This window comes from Elephantulus edwardii, unplaced genomic scaffold (assembly GCF_000299155.1).
Source record: "Elephantulus edwardii isolate Elephantulus edwardi_28Jun2011 unplaced genomic scaffold, EleEdw1.0 scaffold00073, whole genome shotgun sequence".
NCBI classification, from domain to species: domain Eukaryota; kingdom Metazoa; phylum Chordata; class Mammalia; order Macroscelidea; family Macroscelididae; genus Elephantulus; species Elephantulus edwardii.
Window position 1 is genome coordinate 2273728 of NW_006399823.1, and position 19399 is coordinate 2293126.

Sequence of the window (19399 nt, forward strand, 5' to 3'; positions counted from 1 at the left end):
TGTAAAGAGAAAAAAATGCTTGGAAAATATCATGGTTTTGGATGATACCCAACTGCTCTCCACTCAGTTCTGACTCATGTTGACCTGATACATGGATTTCCAAGGCTATAAATCTTTATGGAAGGAGGCTGCCAGTCATTTTGGCTGTGTAGCATGTAAGCAGTAAGGCATAATTCTCTTCTTGGATGGCCGTCATTTTTTTTTTTTTAAACTCAAAACAAAATTGACATTTTGATTTTCATCTTCAAACTGCTTAAGAAGTATAGGACATCTCTACTACGAGTTAAATAATGATATAAGAAATAAAAGTAGTATGTATATATCAACAAATTATCTGATTTGACATTTTAACTAGTTCACATTTCTATTTAGCACAGGCAAAAAAAAGCAAAAAAGTTCCAAGGTACTACAAATGTTTGGCATGTAAAACACAAGCTTTAGATCGGTTTTATTCTTGTAAACAAATCATCTCTAAGCAAATTACAATGTTCTTAAGTATAAATAATGTTATTGAGTGAGTGGTGCTTCATGTAGTCAACAGAGAAATCTTTGCAAAATCAGGTTTCTAAAAAATGCAGCATACCTTATAATTATATTAACAGTATCTGAAAGGCTAAAATCAGAAAAAGAATGCAGAAGTTGAAAATATTGTTAGAATTTTGCTTTTAGAGTGCCAAGATTCTTTTCCAAGAAATACAGTTGTGAAAGGTATGATTAGTATACTGTGCCTTTTTAAAACCAAAACACTTTTCACCTCAGAGAGGACAATTTTTACTTTTACACTCAGAATTTCATTTGCTCAAAACAGGGTTCCTATTTAAGCCATTATTTGAATAGAAGTGATAATCTCTTTTTCCACCATAAATTAGTTATCAGTATGTATGATGTGAAGTAACTGACAAATGACTAGCCAGTTACAAAGAAAGTGTAGTATAATAATGCTAACTTCTAATAATTACCAACATAAAACCAACATACTTCTATACCCAAAACTAAATGTTATTGAGGTCAGAACAAGCATGGTTCTTCCATATGGTCAGACTCTGTTTACTAAATAATACCATCATAAAATCTAAAGGAGAAACCTCAACCTCAGTGGGTCCTTCCAAAGAGGCATCATTTTCCAAAATGATGTTTCTTTTTTTTTTTTTTAAATTTTTTTTTTTTTTTTTTTTTTTTTCAAAATGATGTTTCTTTGATTGAAGAGTCTGTACTTACCTTCAGTCCTTTTTTAGTTGTTTGGCTTTTGCGATACCTTCTTGGCGTTTTTGTTTCTTTTCTTCCTTTTACCTGGCTTCAGTCATCATGGCCAATTTTTTTGACAGCACAGCACTTGCTAGGAACAATGGATTAAGGACCAAAATCGCTGTATTAAGGAAGCCATATGGATCTTTTGCAGCCCATTCCACAACATATTCAGCCCAGGCCTTTATAGCCAACATCTTTACAGTAGTCTGCTGAAAACTTATGTCTGAGTTTCAAGATGACTCGTTTTTGTCATCGTTGTCTTTAGCTCAACTGTACACTTCAGGGAGGAGACTTAAATTCGGCCTGGCAGATGGGCACAAGACTGGAAGCAGAAAGAGGGGAGCCGGAAGAAGGAAGCAGTGGCTCTCTGGTCCCGCCCACTGGCTTAGTATATTGTTATGTTGCTAATCAAAAACCCTAGTATGTCTGGCAGTTCGAATCCAGTAGATACTCCATGGAAGAAAAATAGACGGTCTCCTCCTGTTAAGATTTAATGCTTCAGAAAACTGGAAACCCAATGGAACTAACCTATGGCAGTGAGTTTGTTTTTGAACTTGGTTTGTGAATCTGTTTGACTTATGGCAATAGCTTTTAAGCTTTTGTCAAAGAAAATATCAAAGGAATAGGCATTCTGCTTCTTGGTCTCATCTTAGGCCCTGAAGTGGAGACCTCACAAGTTGTCTTCTGTGTCCATTATTTAAGCAATAAAATGTTCTGTGAGATTACAGTGGCCATGTAAGTAGGATAGTCATGCCTTTTGAACTTAGATACCCTCTCAATTTGGTGTCACCTTCCCCATTGTGTGAACTGGTTGTTGTATCTTTTTAGTTGTTGTTGTTATGTGCCATTGAGTCGCTTGCAACTCTTAGCGACCTTATGTACAAGAGCCCTAAACGCCGTTCTATCCTGTGCCAACCTTGCCATCTCAAATACACTCATTCCTACCACTCTACTCACAGAATCGATCCATCTCATTGAGGGTCTTCCTCTCCTGTGCCACCCCTCCGCTCTCCCAAACATGATGTCCCTTTCCAAGGACCATCCCTCCTTGTAACATGCCCAAAGTATGTCAGTTGAAGCTTCAGAATCCTTGATTCCAAGGAGCATTCTGGCTTCACCCTCTCCAGGACTAAACTGTTTGTTCTCCTAGCAGTCAATGGTATATTTAGCACTCTTCTCCAGCACCACAGCTCAAAGGCATCAATTCTTTCTATAATTCCTACTCACTGTCCAATTCTCCAATGCATATAGCACATAATTGTGAAGACTATAGCCTGGATCAGGCACACCTTAGTCTCTGGCCTGATGTCATTGCTCTTCAGTACTCTTGAGACGTCCCTCACAGCTGACTTTCCCAATTCAGTTCGTCTCTTGATTTCCTGGCTGCTGTTGCCAAGAGTGTTGACTATGGAACCAAGTCAACTAACACTGTTAACTATCTCAATCTCTTCACCATCCATACTGATGCTGCCAATTGGCCCAGTGGTGAGAACCTTTGTTTTCTTGATGTTGAGCTTCAATTTGTATTGAAGGCTGCAGTCCTTTACCTGTAGCAAGCACTTCAGGCCCTCCTCAGTTTCAGCAAGCAGGGTTGTGGCATCTGCATAACACAGGTTGTTGATGATTCTTCCACCAATCTTGATGCCACATTCCTCGTCTTACAGCCCAGCATCTTGGATGATCTGTTCTGCATACAGATTGAAAAGGTATGGAGACAAAATACATCCCTGACGGACCCCTTTCTTGATTTTGAACCATCCAGTGTCTCCCTGCTCTGTTCTGACGACTGCCGCTTGGTCCACGTATAGGTTTTGCATTAGCACAATCAAATGTTCTGGGATTCCCATTCTTCTCAGAGTCAGCCACAGGGACTGCAGGATTCTGAGAGATGGCCTGTATTGCGAGGTAACTTAGCTCTTCTTTGGAAGATAAGACCAGTATATGTCACATAGGACAAATAAAGAGAACACAGAATTGAGTGCAGTATTAGTCAAGGCATAACACAGTTGAATGTTTCTATAATAGTGTTCCAAGTTCGCATAAGCACAATCAAGTGTTCTAGGATTCCCATTCTTCTCAGACACAGTTTGTTATGATCTACACAGTCAAATGCCTTTGCATAGTCAATGAAACATAGATAGACATTCTTCTGGTACTCCTTGCTTTTAACCAAGATCCATCTAACATTAGTTATAATATCCCTAGTCCCACAACCTCTTCTAAACCCAGCCTGAACTTCTGGCAGTTCTCTGTTGATGTGCTGTTCCAGTAATTTTTTTAATAATTTTCAGCAGAATCTTGCTTGCATGTGTTAATGATGATATTGTTTGATAATTCCCGCACTCTGTCAGATCACTTTTCTTTGGAGTGGGAAGAAATATAGATCTTTTCCAGTCCTTTGGCCAGGTAGTTGTCCTCCAGATTTCTTAGCACAACTTAGTGAGCACATCCAGAGCAGCGTCTGTTGAAATATCAGTTGTCAATTGTTGAAATGTCAATTGCCATCAGAACAGAGCAAGGAAATACTGCATGGTTCAAAATTGGGAAAGGTATGTGTCCTATCTCCTACCTTTTCAATCTATATGCAGAAGAGATTATCCAGGAGGCTAATGAGGCTCTATGAGGAGAAATAGGGCATTAGGATTAGAGGAAGACTCATCAACAATTTGCGTTATGCGGATGAGACAACTCTGCTTGCTGAAACTGAAGAGGACCTGAAGTGCTTGCTGCAGAAGGTCAAGGACTACAGCCTTCAATATGGATTAAGGCTCAATAACAAGAAGACAAAGATTCTCACCACTGTGCAGATTGGTAGCCTCATGATAGATGGTAAAGAGATTGAGATTGTTAACAGCTTTTGTTTGGTTGGCTCCATAATCAATACTCTTGGTACAAGCAACCAGGAAATTAAGAGACTAATTGCATTAGGAAAGTCTGCTGTCAGAGACCCCTCCAAAGTTCTTAAGAATAATGATGTCAGTCTGGAGATTAAGGTGTGGGTGTGTCTGATCCAGACCATAGTCTTTGCAATTACTTGCTATGGATTGGGAAGCTGGACAGTGAGTAGGAATGATAGAAGGAGAATTGATGCCTTTGAGCTTGATGCTGGAGAAGAGTAATGAATATACCATGGACTGCTATGAGAACAAACAGGTTCATCCTTGAATGAATGAGACTAGGCTGCTCCTTGGAGGCAAGGATTTGAAGTTTCATCTGGCATACTTTGGGACATCTTGCAAGGTGGGACCTGTCAGGGATGTCATGCTTGGGAGGGTAGAGGGGCAATACAAGAGAAGAAGACCCTTGATGTGATGTATTGATTCAGTGACTGGGACAATGGGGGTAGGTGCGTCAGAGACAGTAAGGTTGGCACAGGATAGAGCAGGGTTTAGGGCTGCTGTACATAGGGTCATCTTGAGGCGCAGGCAACTGAATGACACATAAAAACAAAAACAGCAACAACAACAACATAATAGTGTTAACTTGCCTTGCTATGGTAGTCAAGATGGTACAATTGACTTTGGATACTGATATGTCTAAAGTTAGCAAGTATGGAAGGCCATTGATGTAAGTGTAGAGACTTGGGCCAGTTAGCCGGATGAAGGTCTGACAATAGCTTCCCACCCTCTGCCCCGAGTCTAAATATTAATGTGATGCGTGCCATGCCCCTAAGGAGACCTACCATTAATCAGATAAAAGTAATCCTATCTTTACATATTTGCTTGTAATCCTGCCACTTTAACATCATAAAGGTTAGAATTTGCAACACATGAAATAGTTACATTATATTGAAGATCATTGCCACACTAAAACACAGTATTTCCCACAACAGAGGGTTCTTAACTACAGTGTTAATGGACCAAACTTTGCACCTTATTTCAGGTGTTCAAAAGAGTTAAGTAGAAATAATTTAATAAAGATGCTTTAATGGGCTTGACATCAGAAAAGATTTTTTAAATACCTAATTGGAGGATGGTATTATCTCTTAAAAGTGAAAAACTATTCCTCTCGAGTTTCTTGAATCTTGATATTCAGCTTTGTCAGGTAACAGTTGCTGTGAGGAAGTACTTAAAATATTATGTCACTGAGCTTCCTTCTTTTAAGGATAACAGAAAAATTTGGAAATAGATATTGTTGATGGCTGTATAACATGAACACAATTAATGCCACTGTATAATATGTGTGAAGAATGTCGGAAAAGCACATTTTTTAATGTATTTACACAATTGAAAAAAAAACAAAAGCACTATATTTTCACACAAAATATTTAAAAAGCAGTAATTTTAAGTGTGTTCACATCTGTTTTACATTTCTTGAAGGAAAAATATTTTGGTAGATATGTTAAAATTATGAGTTACAGTTAAAAAGGAGTTGAACTAAAATAAGTAAAATTCTATCAGCAAGTAGGAACTGAAGTAATCAAGGCCATAAAGGAAGAACCAAGTATTTTATTCCAAAATCTAAGGGAAGAAAGTGAGTCAAGGAGAGAGGGATCAGATGTCACTTAACTGTCATGTTTAGTAACTGTAGAACTGAGAAGTGTTTTAGTTTAGAGTTTAGTGTTTAGTACTAGTTTTAAAAAGAGTAGGGTTTCTTGGGAATGGCTGTGTCTCCCCTCCACAGATTCACAAGGGGGAATAGTCATGCCTCACATCAGCAATACAGAACAGTTCTCATGAGCTCCGGCATGCATGCCCCCTGCACTCTAGCATCTAGTTCTATCCATTCGGACACCAGCTGTACCCTCCCAGGGCTCTTGCTAATCTACCACTGGACTCACTAACCCATTGCAGTGGCCACACAGAACTCATAGGCCATATTTGCAGTTCTGGGGCTTATTAGAGAAGTTAACAGGTTACAGTTGAGGTTGGCAGCAGGTCCAGTTCTTCAGTCAGCATAGCTTCTCAAGTATACCTGTAGGCCTTTTGACCTTCAGCCTCTTGCCTTTAGGTCTGCGTTAACAATGCTCCTACTCTCTTACTTGCCAGTTATGGTGTGCCACCCCCCAACTCCACCCTAGTCCTCTAGTAAGCCTGGATGAAGCCATCTGGGGCGGCAGCCCCTGGTCCACTCTCTCATTTCAGTCTCTGGTTCTCCACAGCTGCTGTGGTGTCCAGATCTTGGCCTGTTCCTGTCTTGTACAAGAATCTCTGGCTCCAAATGATATGTACTGCATTCACTGCTGCTTTTTGACTAGTAACGAGATTCCCTCCCTTTTGCCTCTAAACCTCCTCAGTTGAAACCTGATGGGATGGCAGCAGTACCAATCCCATCGTAGTCTATGCACCTATTTGCATATTATCACCTAAAAGATGGTGTTTGCTTCATTAACATCATTAGCATAGCCGCACCCAGCCATGTGGTGAAAGACAAAGCAGGAAAGCCATTCTGAAAAATGATTCTACACCAGTGTTGAGACTTTGATGAACTTGACATAGACATTCATACAGGAGTGGTAGGAGCAACTACTGGGTTCAAGTGACTTTAAGAGAAGAAAGGGAGACAGTGAATAGGCACAACTCAAGTTTTTCTGTAGAAGGGAAACGGAATGAGATGGTACTGCTTTAGTAAAGTGAAGCCAAGAATACTTCTGGTTTAGTTTGTAGGGAATCGCACTTACTCAGAAAGGCGGAGCCTCTCTAGTGGTTGGACTTTCCTTCCTTTCTATTTACAGTCCAAAAACTCAATGAAGGGTGAGCTTTGAGTTGGTTCTGACTCACCAACAGCATGTTTATATGCCAATAGCAATGATTCAGTAGAGTGAAGAGAGGAGAGAACTGCTGAAGCTCATTCTTCTGTCAAAGGTATGAAGTTCAGTGTGGAAGTAGAGGGCTTGCTTGGCTTTAGGTAAACAAACAAAAAAAAACCAAACAACAACCAAGCTGATTGTGCTTGAGTTGATATGACTCAGGGTAACCCTGTGTATATCAGAGTAGTACTGGACTCCATAGGGTTTTCAGTGGTTCTTTTTTTCTGAGGCCCATCTGAGTGGACTTGAGCCTCTAACTTTTGGGTTAGCAGTGGAACATACTAAAATTTGTACCTTCAGGTGTAGTTTTGGCTTTAAGATAGGACTACTGATAGTTCATCTTAAGCAGCTTCCAGGAAGGTTGTATCTAAGTTGAGCTTGCATGGAAAATTTCTGGTGGAAGGGAAGGAATAAATGGAGGGAGAGGAGAAAGTGAAAGAACTTTAATAAGAATTGGGGGGTAGTGTTAAGGGCCCTCTTGAGGTATAGGGTCATGAATTTACAATGGAACCAGTCAGCATAGTTGTGTATTTTTCTCCAGCTCTATTTAGCTATCCAAGTAAGTGTAATCATGGAGTAAGCAGAGAGTTGAATTTAATTAGGTTGTGGTTGCCAAGTAAATACAGACAAAGCAAGAAAGTGGCCCAGGGAATTGAGGATATGTGCAGGAGTGTAATTACAATTGCCCATGGATGTTAAGCTGACCTTGGAATTTGCTTTGAATGTGGACTGGATTGTGAGTATTTTTTTTTTCTTTTTCTAAGAAAACAATGATACAATTACTATATTTCCTTTTCTGTTAGTTTTTATGTACTATGTGGGGGTTCTCTGAGTAATTCAGAGGACAGAAGACAATATAAATTACCTCATATTTGGAGAGTGTATTGCCTTAGTAAGTCATATAATATTAGAACTTTAGACTAAAGAATGATTCCCTTTATGCATGCAGCTGTTAAACTCTTGATTACAAAGATGAAGGGTTGACAGTTCAAACCCACCCAGTGGCATCTTGAGGAACAGACCTGGGAGGCTGTTTCTGAAGGCCACAGCCTTGAAAACCACATGAAGTCGTTGTACACACCCCCCATTGCTTAGGGAGTGCTGGTGGCTTAGTGGTAAGGAGTTGCACGGCCCTCCCAAAGGTAAGCAGTTAAATCCACCAGTGCTCTTCAGGAGAAAGATGGACAGTCTCCTCCCATGTGTTTTACAGCCTTTGAAAACCCGTATCACCTATGAGGTAGTTCCGACTCAATGGCACATAACAACATGATGTCTGTTTGGGTAACATCTGACCACACGTTTGTCCGTGACCTAATTTGTTCTTAAAGGGAAAAGATGCTTTCGTTTTGTTATTACCCATAATATCCTGGTGGCATGGCACATTATGTGCCAAGTATTCAAATACATTACCTGCTCCCTGGTAGAAAGATGGAACATCTCCTATTAGGATATACAGCTTCAGAAACCTGATAGAGAGCTGTTATATATCAGAACCTACTCAACAGCAATCGGCTCCAAACCTACATTCTTGTAGTACAGGACCGGAGGTGGGGTACTGACAAGAGAGACTGAGAACATGGCTCTGGTGACAGGGTATGGGCCTTTGTCCTCAGAGGCTGCAATTGCCAGGCTCTGCTCCCTCCCATTTTTTCCCTTTTTACTTCAATTCTATATATTCCTCCAGCCTCCACCATTAGCTACAGTAGTAGCAACAGCAATAGCAACTAGGACAGCCAAAAGCAAGCTCTCACAATCCAAATTCCACAGAACATATTATGAACACAGAACATCAAGACATGCATACCTCTCTATACACACACACACTCTCTCTGTCTCTCCTATATTTCCTTGTGTAAATTGTAACTTTTGGTGGTGTTGCTCATTTTCTCTCTGTCTCTCCTATATTCATGTCTGGTATATATTGCTTTTGATAGGCATTTTGAAGGACCTATTCAAACACTTGGAGCAGTAAAAGCTGTTAGCCTAGTAGTGGTAGTTAAGTGGAGTCAGCATATTCTCAAGTTTGAGAAACAAAGCTCAACCTTCTTATTTTGCAAGTGAATGAAAAGGTGACACTGTCAAGGTCTTGTGACTTGTTAGTGGAGAAGTTGGACATTGTACTCAATGTCTAGCCTCAACATTCTGTTCTCCATGACATTTGGATATTCTTATTTGTTACTGTTGTTGTTTTGCCCTACTGGCAAGAGAAATCTTGATATATTTTATTAATTGTCAATATATTTAAGAATAAAAATCTTGATGTTCTTAATATAGTTTTTATTTTAATTCTTTTGAATATTCTGATTGGTGCTTTAAAAAATATTTATTAATTTTTATTATCATTTTTGTGTGTGCACCATCAGATCGGATCTGACTGGCACAGGAGATTGTCCCTCCTTCTTCAGCAGAGCATCTGGTGGATTTGAACTGTGTGCCTCTGGGATTACAGTGCAGCTTTTTGCCACTGGGCCACCAGAGCTCCCTCTGAGTGGTGCTTTTTATCATATTATCTTAAAATTTCCTTTTGGACAATATAAAAAAATGATGAAATCCTTGAAATTAGTTCTTCTCTGCATGGTATCAAATAATGGCAATTGAGACATTGTCATTGTTACTTGATAAGCATGTTACAGGAGAGATTTTAAATCCTGTAGAAAAAGCATTTTTTTTTAAATTTAAATTTAATAACTTCCTTGGACTTCTTTAAAGTTATTGGTATAATTACAAATATTTAAACTTATTTATAAGTTGATTGGCACATTGTTGAATAATAACAGGAATGAGAATATTCTACCAAACTAAAATCAATATCTTCTGGGTTATAGGACTGAACCTGTTTTTCCAATAAACCTTACTTATTCTTAATATTTTAAATCAGATTATATTGAAGTAAATGTAAAGAAGGTAATTAAGTCCAAAGGAGTTGTCACTCAAGGGAGAGAGCTGGGCAGTCTCCGCATGCACTCACTATACAGCCTCTGAAAACCCACTGGGAGGCCAGTTATGACTCAGTTCCGACTCAGTGGGAACCAGAGTGAGTTATTCTAAGTACAAGGCACTCTTGAAAACACTACAGAATCTTTTCTTTGTGTGTCATTAATAGATATTAGTAGTAGTCTCTCCTTCCTCACATCTAACGAGTATCCTCCTGTACTTTTTCAAGAGAGGGTGGTTTGCTCTTTTTGTAGTATATGGTATATTCATTGTTTTCATCATCATCAAAATTTAGAAGCATTTCGTTGTCTTTGTCTTTTTTATTCTCCAACTTTCATGTTTGTATAAGCAATTGGGAATACCATGGTTTGGATCATGGACACCTTAGTCCTTAAAGTGACATCTTTGTTCTTTATCACTTTTCCTCCCTATTATTCCAAAAGGTTTCAAGTGCCTTATTTTTTCCTGTTGGTTTGCATATAATCATTGTGTTTCATTCATGTAAGTTGCCTTTTATATACTCAAGTACTTGCTATGCATCAGAGAGCTGGACAGTGACTAGGGTTACTGGAAGACTTGTTGCCTTTGAGCTTTCATGCTGGAGAGGAGTGTTGACTATACCATGGACTGCTAGGAGAACAAACAAGTTTGTCCTGGAGAGGGTGAACAGGCTGGTCCTTGGAGGCAAGGTTTCTGAAGCTCCATCTGACATATTCTGAACATGTTGCAAGACGGGATCAGTCCTTGGAGAGAGACGCCATGCTTGGGCGGGTGGAGGGACAACACAGGGGAGGGAGACCCTCGATGAGATGGATTGATTCAGTCATTGTATAATGGCGATGGTCATGTGGGAGACAATAAGATTGGCAAGGCATAGAGCAGGGTTTAGGGATGCAGGCGACTCAACAGCACATAACAACAACAGCACCATTCATAAACATCAAATTTTATATAATTAAAATTCATCTTTGCCTATTCTCACCCCATTTTTTCCAAGTTCCCATCACCTTTTTTACTATTCTTTCACCCCTTGCATCACCCACTAATATCTGCTATCCTAGTTAGTTTTCCCGCATCCCCTTTTCCACCCCATTCTCCCTTTCTCTTTCCTTTTTTAAACATTTTTACATATCTTCTGAGTTACCCTCCTATTTTTACAATAGTGGTCTTAGACAGTTTTGTCTTTCAGTTACTGAGTTACTTACTCAGCAGAATGCTCTCCAGACTGAAGTCCTTTACAATAGATTTGCCCCATGCAATACTTTGATTTCTTGACTGCTGCTTCAATGGGCATTATTTGTGGGTTCAATTAAAAGGAAATCTTGGATAATATTAACCTTTTTCCTCATTTTTCACGATGTTGTTTGTTGATTTGCTTGTGAAGATTTTTGTTTTCTGCTGAGGTATAACTCATACTGAAGATTATAATTTTTTACCTTCTGCAGCAAGTGTTTCATATCCTCTTCACTTCCTGTAAGCAAGTGAATATCTGGCAGTGTTAGATGCTTAATAAATATTTTTTGAATGAATAATTTGGTGCTTCAAACATAATTTATCTTGGTAATTTCTCAATTACTTTCGAACAGGGAAATTTAGGTAGCAGTATATAAGCAAGTGAGAATATTGAGTTGGTGTTTCAAGTTTATGTGAAATTAACTTCTTTTTTCCAAGAAAGATTTTAGTTTTAAACCCTGAAAGAGAATCATATATGATTCCAGTTTGACTATTTTATTTTAATTTTGTTGTGTGTACTTTTGAGTTCTCCAGCCAGTTTTCAGAGGCTTTAAAATCACATGGGAGGAGATTGTCCATCCTTCTCCAACAGAGTAGCTAGTGTATTCGAACTGTGTGTCTTGGGATTGCAGCACAGCTTCTTACCACTAGGTCACCAGAGCTCCTTTTTGAGTTTACTTGTTAAAAGTTATTCATCAAGTAATATTCAGAAATGTAACTTTCGAGATGAATTTTCTTTTTTTTTTATATTTTACTGTATCCAATTTCATAAGTCATAGGGTTTACAGGTTTTTTAAATTTTATTTTATTATTTTTTGTGTGTACCGTCAAATCGGATGTGACTGGTATTGGAGGAGATTGCCCCTCCTTCTCCAGCAGAGCATCTGGTGGATTCGAACCGTGTACCTCTTAGATTGCAATGCAGCTTCTTGCCACTAAGCCACTAGAGCTCCCTGAGATGAATTTTCTATATCTCACTTGTGAGTTCTTAAAATACAAGCCTATGTGAATTCTGAAAGGCACATATAATATGAAAAACTAATGAAACATCTCCTTTTCGGTAATTGAGAATGCCAGTTTATTTAAGCTACCTGGCTATAAGGGAGCGCTGATGACCAAAGGCAGATGGTTCAAATCCACCATCTGCTTTGCAGAAGAGAAATAAACAGTCTCTTCCCACTGATTTTTAGACTTTGAAAACTCACTGGAGTTGATGGCACATAACAACAACAACCTGGCTATTAGGAATGAAGACTTACTTGAGTAGTTAAAAGTTTAGTTATGTTCAAATAGCTTAGAAAATGGTAATTTGAGGGGAGCTCTGGTGGCCTAGTGATAAGGAGCTGCAACTACAATCCCGGAGGCGCATGGTTTGAATCCACCAAATGCTCTGCTGGGGAAGGAGGGACAATCTCCTCCTGTACCAGTCAGATCTGATTTGATGGTACACTCACACAAAAATAATAAAATACAAATTTAAAAAAAAAAGAAAATGGTAATTTGGAGGGAATATGGTAATCGAATTACTTTGTTCACAGGATAGTGTTAAAACAAGTTTTAAATTGCATTGGGTGATGTTCTTATATGCATGTATTAATAAATTATGATTTTGCTTACATTGTTATAGTTTTGTTACTAATTCTAAATTATGATTTATTTTTAATCTTAGTATCTATTGGACCATATAGATGTTTTAGTTGTACTTTCATAATAACACTGTAACATACTTGAACAGTTGAGTGGCTCACATAATAAAGTAACAATGATAGATTCATAGATATTCTTTTTAAACATTAGTTTCTTGTGTAGCTTGAAAAAATATAACCTGTCTTCTTAGGAAAGAGATACTCCATGCCATCATCTCATTTTCTACTCAAATACTGCTTGCTCTCCTGTGAACAAGCTGGTCTGTTCTTCAAATAGAAAAATATTACTTTATTTTGTAGGAAGTTATACTTTAAAAATAAGAAATGGAAACTCTACAGTCAATTTTTTGATGTGGTGCCAGGAATGCACACTGCATCAGCATTTCATGGTCCAGCATTTTCCACATCATATATTTTTTTCCTTAGCCGTGAAATTTTAGCAGATTGTTATGCAAAACAGTTTTGTGTCTCTGTGTGACTGGGAAGACAGCTGTTAGTCCTAATGAGGAGTGCTAGCATTACAGTCTTTGCATTGATTGAGACCCACGGAGGGAGCAGAATGTACCAGATCAGGCAGTGGTGTGTGGTGAGAAGGTGCCATGCTGTCAGCTGGAAGTATATGCTCGGCTGCTCTCTACGACAAGATAAATGAGTTTTGCTGGAGTTTGGCAGAGTCTGAAGCTTTTCCAATGAGCAGTAGTAGCACACCAAATTCCCTGTGGGACTCATGGTCTAAAGGTACTTTTAAAGCTATTGCCTCTTTGCCAACTTTTTTTTTCTTTTGATGTCCTACAATACCTGTCAAGATTGTGATTTATTAAAAACCTAATGACTTTTAGCATTTCATTAACATAGGGCTAGATGATCTTTTGTTGACAATTTTTTTTGCATTAATTTAGCAGAATGTTAACTGTAGTTTAACTTGGCTGTGACCTCTTGAAGACTACATTGCAAAGAGAAGTCAACAGTCATTTTAAAACTTTTTTTTTAAATGTTTTGCCAGTAGTTGAAGTTCTTCAAACCTTTAAACCTTAGCATTTAAGGAATAACTCCTATTTTATCATCCCTTACATTGTCTTTTATTTCTTTAAACAAAGAATGCAAAAAAAAAAGCAGGTTAATCATTGGATTGATTTTATAGATTTACTTACTATCTACCCACTTTCCTTTTTATTATATTTGGCCTTGCTTTACTATTATCATATGGAACATGTAGCTGTATCTTCTTTAATGTTTCAGTGCAAGTAGTTAACTTGCTCAGCTTCTAACCAAGGGATTGGATGTACAAAGTTCAGCCAGAAGCGCCTCAAAGGAAGACTTGGTGATCTACTTCTGAAATACCACTAGAAATACCATTAGAAACCCTCATGAAGCATAGTTCTGCTTTTAATGTCACTGTGAAAAGGAATAGACCTAATGGCAGCTGGTATATGATGTAGCTCTAGTATGGTGATTTCAGCTGGACATTTTTGCCAGTGGAAACATTTGGCAATGCCCAGAGAAACTTTTTGTTTTCACAGCTAGGGTTTGTGGGGAAAGATGCGCTGTGCATTTAATAAGTAGGGACAAAAGTGCTGCCAAACGTCTTACAGTGCACATCAAATCCCCACAACAAAGAATAGCTCGTACAAAATGTGAATGATGCCAAGATTGTGAAGACTTGCTCTAGTATATGCTCAGTAAATATTTAATAATAGATAAAATTGGCAGAGCACTTTTAAACTTAAGATCTGGATTTGCCCTGGATTTTTTGAACCTAAGTGATTACTTCTCATTTCAGACTCTATGTAAAAGTGATTTGAAAATACAGTGAGGTTGCATATGCAAAATGATTTATGATTTATTTATAATTGATTATTACCATTTTTATTGCAAAGTACAGTCACAGTAAGTGTTCCATTTAGTAACATTAGTTATATTCACAATGTTATGCGACTATCAGCAGTGCTTAAATTTTCAATTTTTTTTTTTAATCACTGCAAAAAGAAGCTCTGTACACTTTAATCAATAATTCCCTATTGTTTCTGTGGCCCAGCCCTGGTCATTTCTAATGTGTGTTCTGAATATATGATCTTTCCTGTCACAGATAGGAAAGTAGAAGTAGCAAAGTTTCATAGAACAGAATAATACAGTATTTGTTCTTGTGTGTCTTTCTTGATACATTTAGCCTGATGTTTTCAAGGCCCATCCATGTTAGAGCAGTTTGCAAAATTTTATGAACTTTTTTATTACTGTTGTTGTTAAGTAATGTGAAGTACAAATCTTAACGACCCTGTGAACAACATATCTGAATCCTTTCCTGTCCTGCATCATCCTATCATTCCCGACATACCTAAGTCCATAGCTGCAGTCACTATACCAGTCCATCTTGTTGAGGGTCTTCTCTTTCACTGACTCTCCACCTTTCCATGCCCCTCTCCAAGGAGTAGCCTTGCCTAGAAACATGCCCAAAGTGTGTGAGATGAAGGAAGCTTCACCATCCTTGCCTCTGAGGAGCATTCTGGTTGCTCTTTCTTCAAGGTTTGTTGTTTTGGCAGTCCTCAGCTTTCTTCTCCAACAGCCACCACAGCTCAAAGGCATGGATTCTTCTCCTGTCATCGTTATTCATTGTCTAGCTCTCAAGTACATAGCAGATAAATAGTCCTTAATATGCATATTAGGACCCTGGTGGCATAGCTTGCAAAATTAAACTGAAAAGTTGATGATTTGAAACCACCAGCCCATCCAGGGGAAAATAATAGGCCATCTCCTCCTGTCAAGATTTATAGCCTCAGAAACCTTATGGAGCATGACTGTGAGTCAGAATTGACTTACAGACGATGAGGTTTTAGTTAGTCAAATGGATAGCAGTGGGTTTGGCTTTGCTCAGTATGTATGTATATAAAAAACATGTGCTATCTAGTGATTCCATGGAGTAGGCTGCCTTGTAGGGTTCCAATGCTGTAGATCTTTACAGAAAGTAGGCTGCTACATCTTTCCCCCCTGTGAGTTCAAACTGACAACCTTTTGTTTAGCACATAAGCACTTAACTGCATACCACCATACATCTTTATATGTATGTATCACATATTATTTGTCAATGTGTCTGTTAATGGGTGCTTAGTTTGCTTCCATCTATCACCACTGGGCCAATTGGCAGCATTAGGATGGATGGTGAAGAGATTGAGATTGTTCACAGCTTTAGTTTCCTTGGTTCCACAGTCAACACTCTTGGCACCAGTAGCCAGGAAATTAAAAGACATATTGCGATGGGAAAGTCTGCTGTTAGGGACCTTTCCAAAGTTCTGAAGAGCTATGGTGTCTCCCTGAAGACTAGGGTGCATCTGATACAGGCCATGGTCTTTGCAATCACTTGTTATGAATCAGAGAGTTGGACAATGACTAAGGAAGATAGAAGGAGAATTGATGCCTTTGAGTTGTAGTGCTGGAGAAGAGTATTGAGGATACCATGGACTCCTAGGAAAATAAACAGATTCATCCTGGAGAGGGTTAAACAGGACGGCTCCTTGGTGGCAAGGATTCTGAGGCTTCGTCTAACATACTTTGGACATGTTGTAAGGAGGGACTGGTTCTTGGAGAGGGACATCATGCTTGGGAAGGTGGAGGGACAGCGCAGGAGGAGAAGACTCTCTATGAGGTGGATTGATTCAGTGACTGGGGTAATTGGGATGGGTGTATTGGAGACGGTGCGATTGGCACAGGACAGAGCAGAGTTTAGGGCTGTTGTACATAGGGTCGCTATGAGTCGCAAGCGACTCGACGGCACATAACAGCATGATGAATATTGAAGTAAAGGATCTGTTTGAGCATTTGGGTATGTGTAAAGAATTAAGATTGCTGGATTATACAGTAATTTAGAAGAACTGCCAAACTTTTCCATAATGGTCGCCTATTTTACATTCTCACTGGCAAGGTGGAAAGATTCTAGTATCTTCACGTGTGTGCCAATACTTGTTATTTTCCTTTCCTTTTATTATTTTTTTTTAAAGGCTGTTAAAGATTGAATCATGCCCCTTAAAATTGTGTGTTGTAATTCCTAATCTTTGTACCTATTTAGTCTCAATGGGAATTGGATTTTCTTTGTTATGTTATTGAAGTCTTATCAGTGTAAAAGTGTCTCGGGGCAACCAATCCCTTTTGAGATATAAGAAAGCAGATTGAGGTACAGAAATAAGCAAGCAAAAATAGGGAGGAAAAAAGATCCAATGGGAGATCTCTAACTAATGTCAAGAAGAATGTCAGAAAAGTTGAGACAAGGATTCCTCCCCAGAGCAGATAGAGAAAGCTTTTCTTCAAACTGACACTGTGAATTCAGAAACCCAGAAAATAAGTTTCTGTTCCTTCAATCCAAAAACTTGTGTTTTATTATAGCAGTCTAAGAAAATAAGACTTCTTAGTTGGTGAGATGTGACATCTCATGATGGTTTTGCTTTGCATTAAAGAAGAATCAATGCTTTTGAGTTGTGGTGTTGGAAAAGAGTAGTAAACATACCATGCATGGACTGCTGAAAGAACATACAGTTCTGTTCTGGAGAGAGTGATGCCAGGCTTCTCCTGGGAGGCTAGGATTTTGAAGCTCCATCTCACATACTTTGGGCATATTGCAAGGAAGCACCAGTCCTTGGAAAAGGATATTATGTTTAGAAGGGTCAAGGGACACAGCAAGAGAGGCAGACCTGGAGAAATGTATGGGAAGCCAAGCCAATACTAAATATTTATAATAAATCAAATGCTGTTTCAGGATATGGGGGAGGCAGGGTTCAAGCTGGAATTCATCCTGAGGCACCAAGGCAGTCCTTAAGGGTTTATCGGACTCTTGGAAGGTTTTCAATAGAAAGAGCTTAGCTTCATTTGCACTGAATTTTCTTTGTGATTTACTTCCTGATAATTTTCAGTAAAGATACAGGGAAGCGAAGGTCGGTGCTCCAGCCATTGGAACTGCTGGACCCCTGTCTTTTACACTCTCTGCTTTTTTTTTTTTTCTCATTCCTGGTTATCTGTCTCATTATTATTAGTTACAAAAATACCCTTGGTCTGCGACAGAGATGGATTGACTGATTCAGTGACTGGGATAATGGAGGTAGATGTGTCAGAGACAATGAAATAGGCTCAAGATAGAGCAGGGCTTAGAACTGTTGTACATAGGGTCGCTATAACTTGGAGTTGACTCAGCAGCACATAACAACAGTGATTAATGAGAGAAGGAGTTGTCCTACATACCCAAAAGCTCACATTTCAAAGCCATCAGCTGCTCAATGGACAATTTCCTCTCATATGATTTTCTGCCTCTACCACAGCAATGACTAATGAGGAGCTCTGGTGGCCTAATGGTGAAGACCTATACTGGCAACACAAAGGCATGCAGTTCAAATCCATCAGATGCCCTGTGGTAGGAAGAAGGTCGTTCTCCTCCTGTGCAATTTCCAGTGACTAGGAGCCCACTGGAAGGTTGACTATGACTTTGTTCGAATTGAGTGGTATATAACTACAACGACAAATGACGTTTTCTTATGGCCTAGCGGGTAAGGAGTTGTTCTAGCAATCCAAAGGCAGGTGGTTCAAATCATGATTCATGACAGGAAGAAAGGAGTTGTGCTGCTAACCCACAGATGGCACCTCTCTGGTGGTTAAAATGTACCAGCTACTCTGTAGGAGAGAGATAGTCTTTGTTCTCCCGTATTGTTCATAGCCTCCAAAAACATGTTGAAGGGTCAGCCATCCAAGGTTTGGCTCCAATATGATGACAACAAGGGAGACAGATGATTTGTTATGGTTGACATATGCTTACACATATTGTTGTGTGTATATTGGCCTTTTGTAGCTTTTAAGAAATCCATATCCAAGTTCCTTGCCCATTTTAAAAATTAGGTATTTCTTGTGGTATTGTTGCTGTTGAGCTGCCGTTCTTTGTAGAATGTGGGCCTTAACCTTTGTAAGATACTGTTTTGCAGATATTTTTTTCCCTTTACAGTTGGTTTGTCTTCATTTTTGAAGTAATATCCTTTGATACAAAAGTTTTTCAATTTTAATGAAGTTCAATGTATTTCTTTTTATATTTATGCTTTTTTATGTTCTAAGAACACATTTTCAAATTCAAGGCTGTGGACCCTTTGCAACCCTTTGTTTTTTTTTATATTTGCAGTACAAGTGTACCTCATTTTATTTCACTCTATGATACTTTGCAGATAATGTGTTTTTTGTTTTTCAGCAAATTGAAGGCTTGTGATAATACTGTTTTCAATAAGCCTGTTGGCTCAGTTTTTAGGATAGTGTATCCTCACGTTTTTCTATGTCACATTTGGTAATGCTCACAGCATTTAAAACTTTCATTCTTATTATATTTGTTATAGTGTTCAATGAGCAGTGATTTTTTATATTACTATTGCATTTATTTTTGAGGTACCACAAACCGTACCCGTAAGAGATGGTGAATATGATTGGTACTGTTGCAGGTGTTCGTTCTGCACTACTTACCAGCTATACCCCTACCTGCCTTTCTCTCCTTGGGCCTCTCTGTTCCCTAAGACATGATAATCTTGAAATCAGACCAATTGATAACCCTACAATGACACTAAATGGTTAAGTGAAA

The 19399-nt window shown here is 38.7% G+C and overlaps 1 protein-coding gene and 1 pseudogene across 1 annotated transcript in view; one reads left to right on the forward strand and one right to left on the reverse strand.

The window, feature by feature from the left end:
• LOC102876471 (WD repeat-containing protein 37-like) overlaps window positions 1-19399 on the forward strand; it is an 84288-nt gene that overhangs the window by 56852 nt on the left and 8037 nt on the right. The window lies entirely within an intron of this gene.
• On the reverse strand, window positions 1221-1442 carry LOC102854947 (annotated as a pseudogene).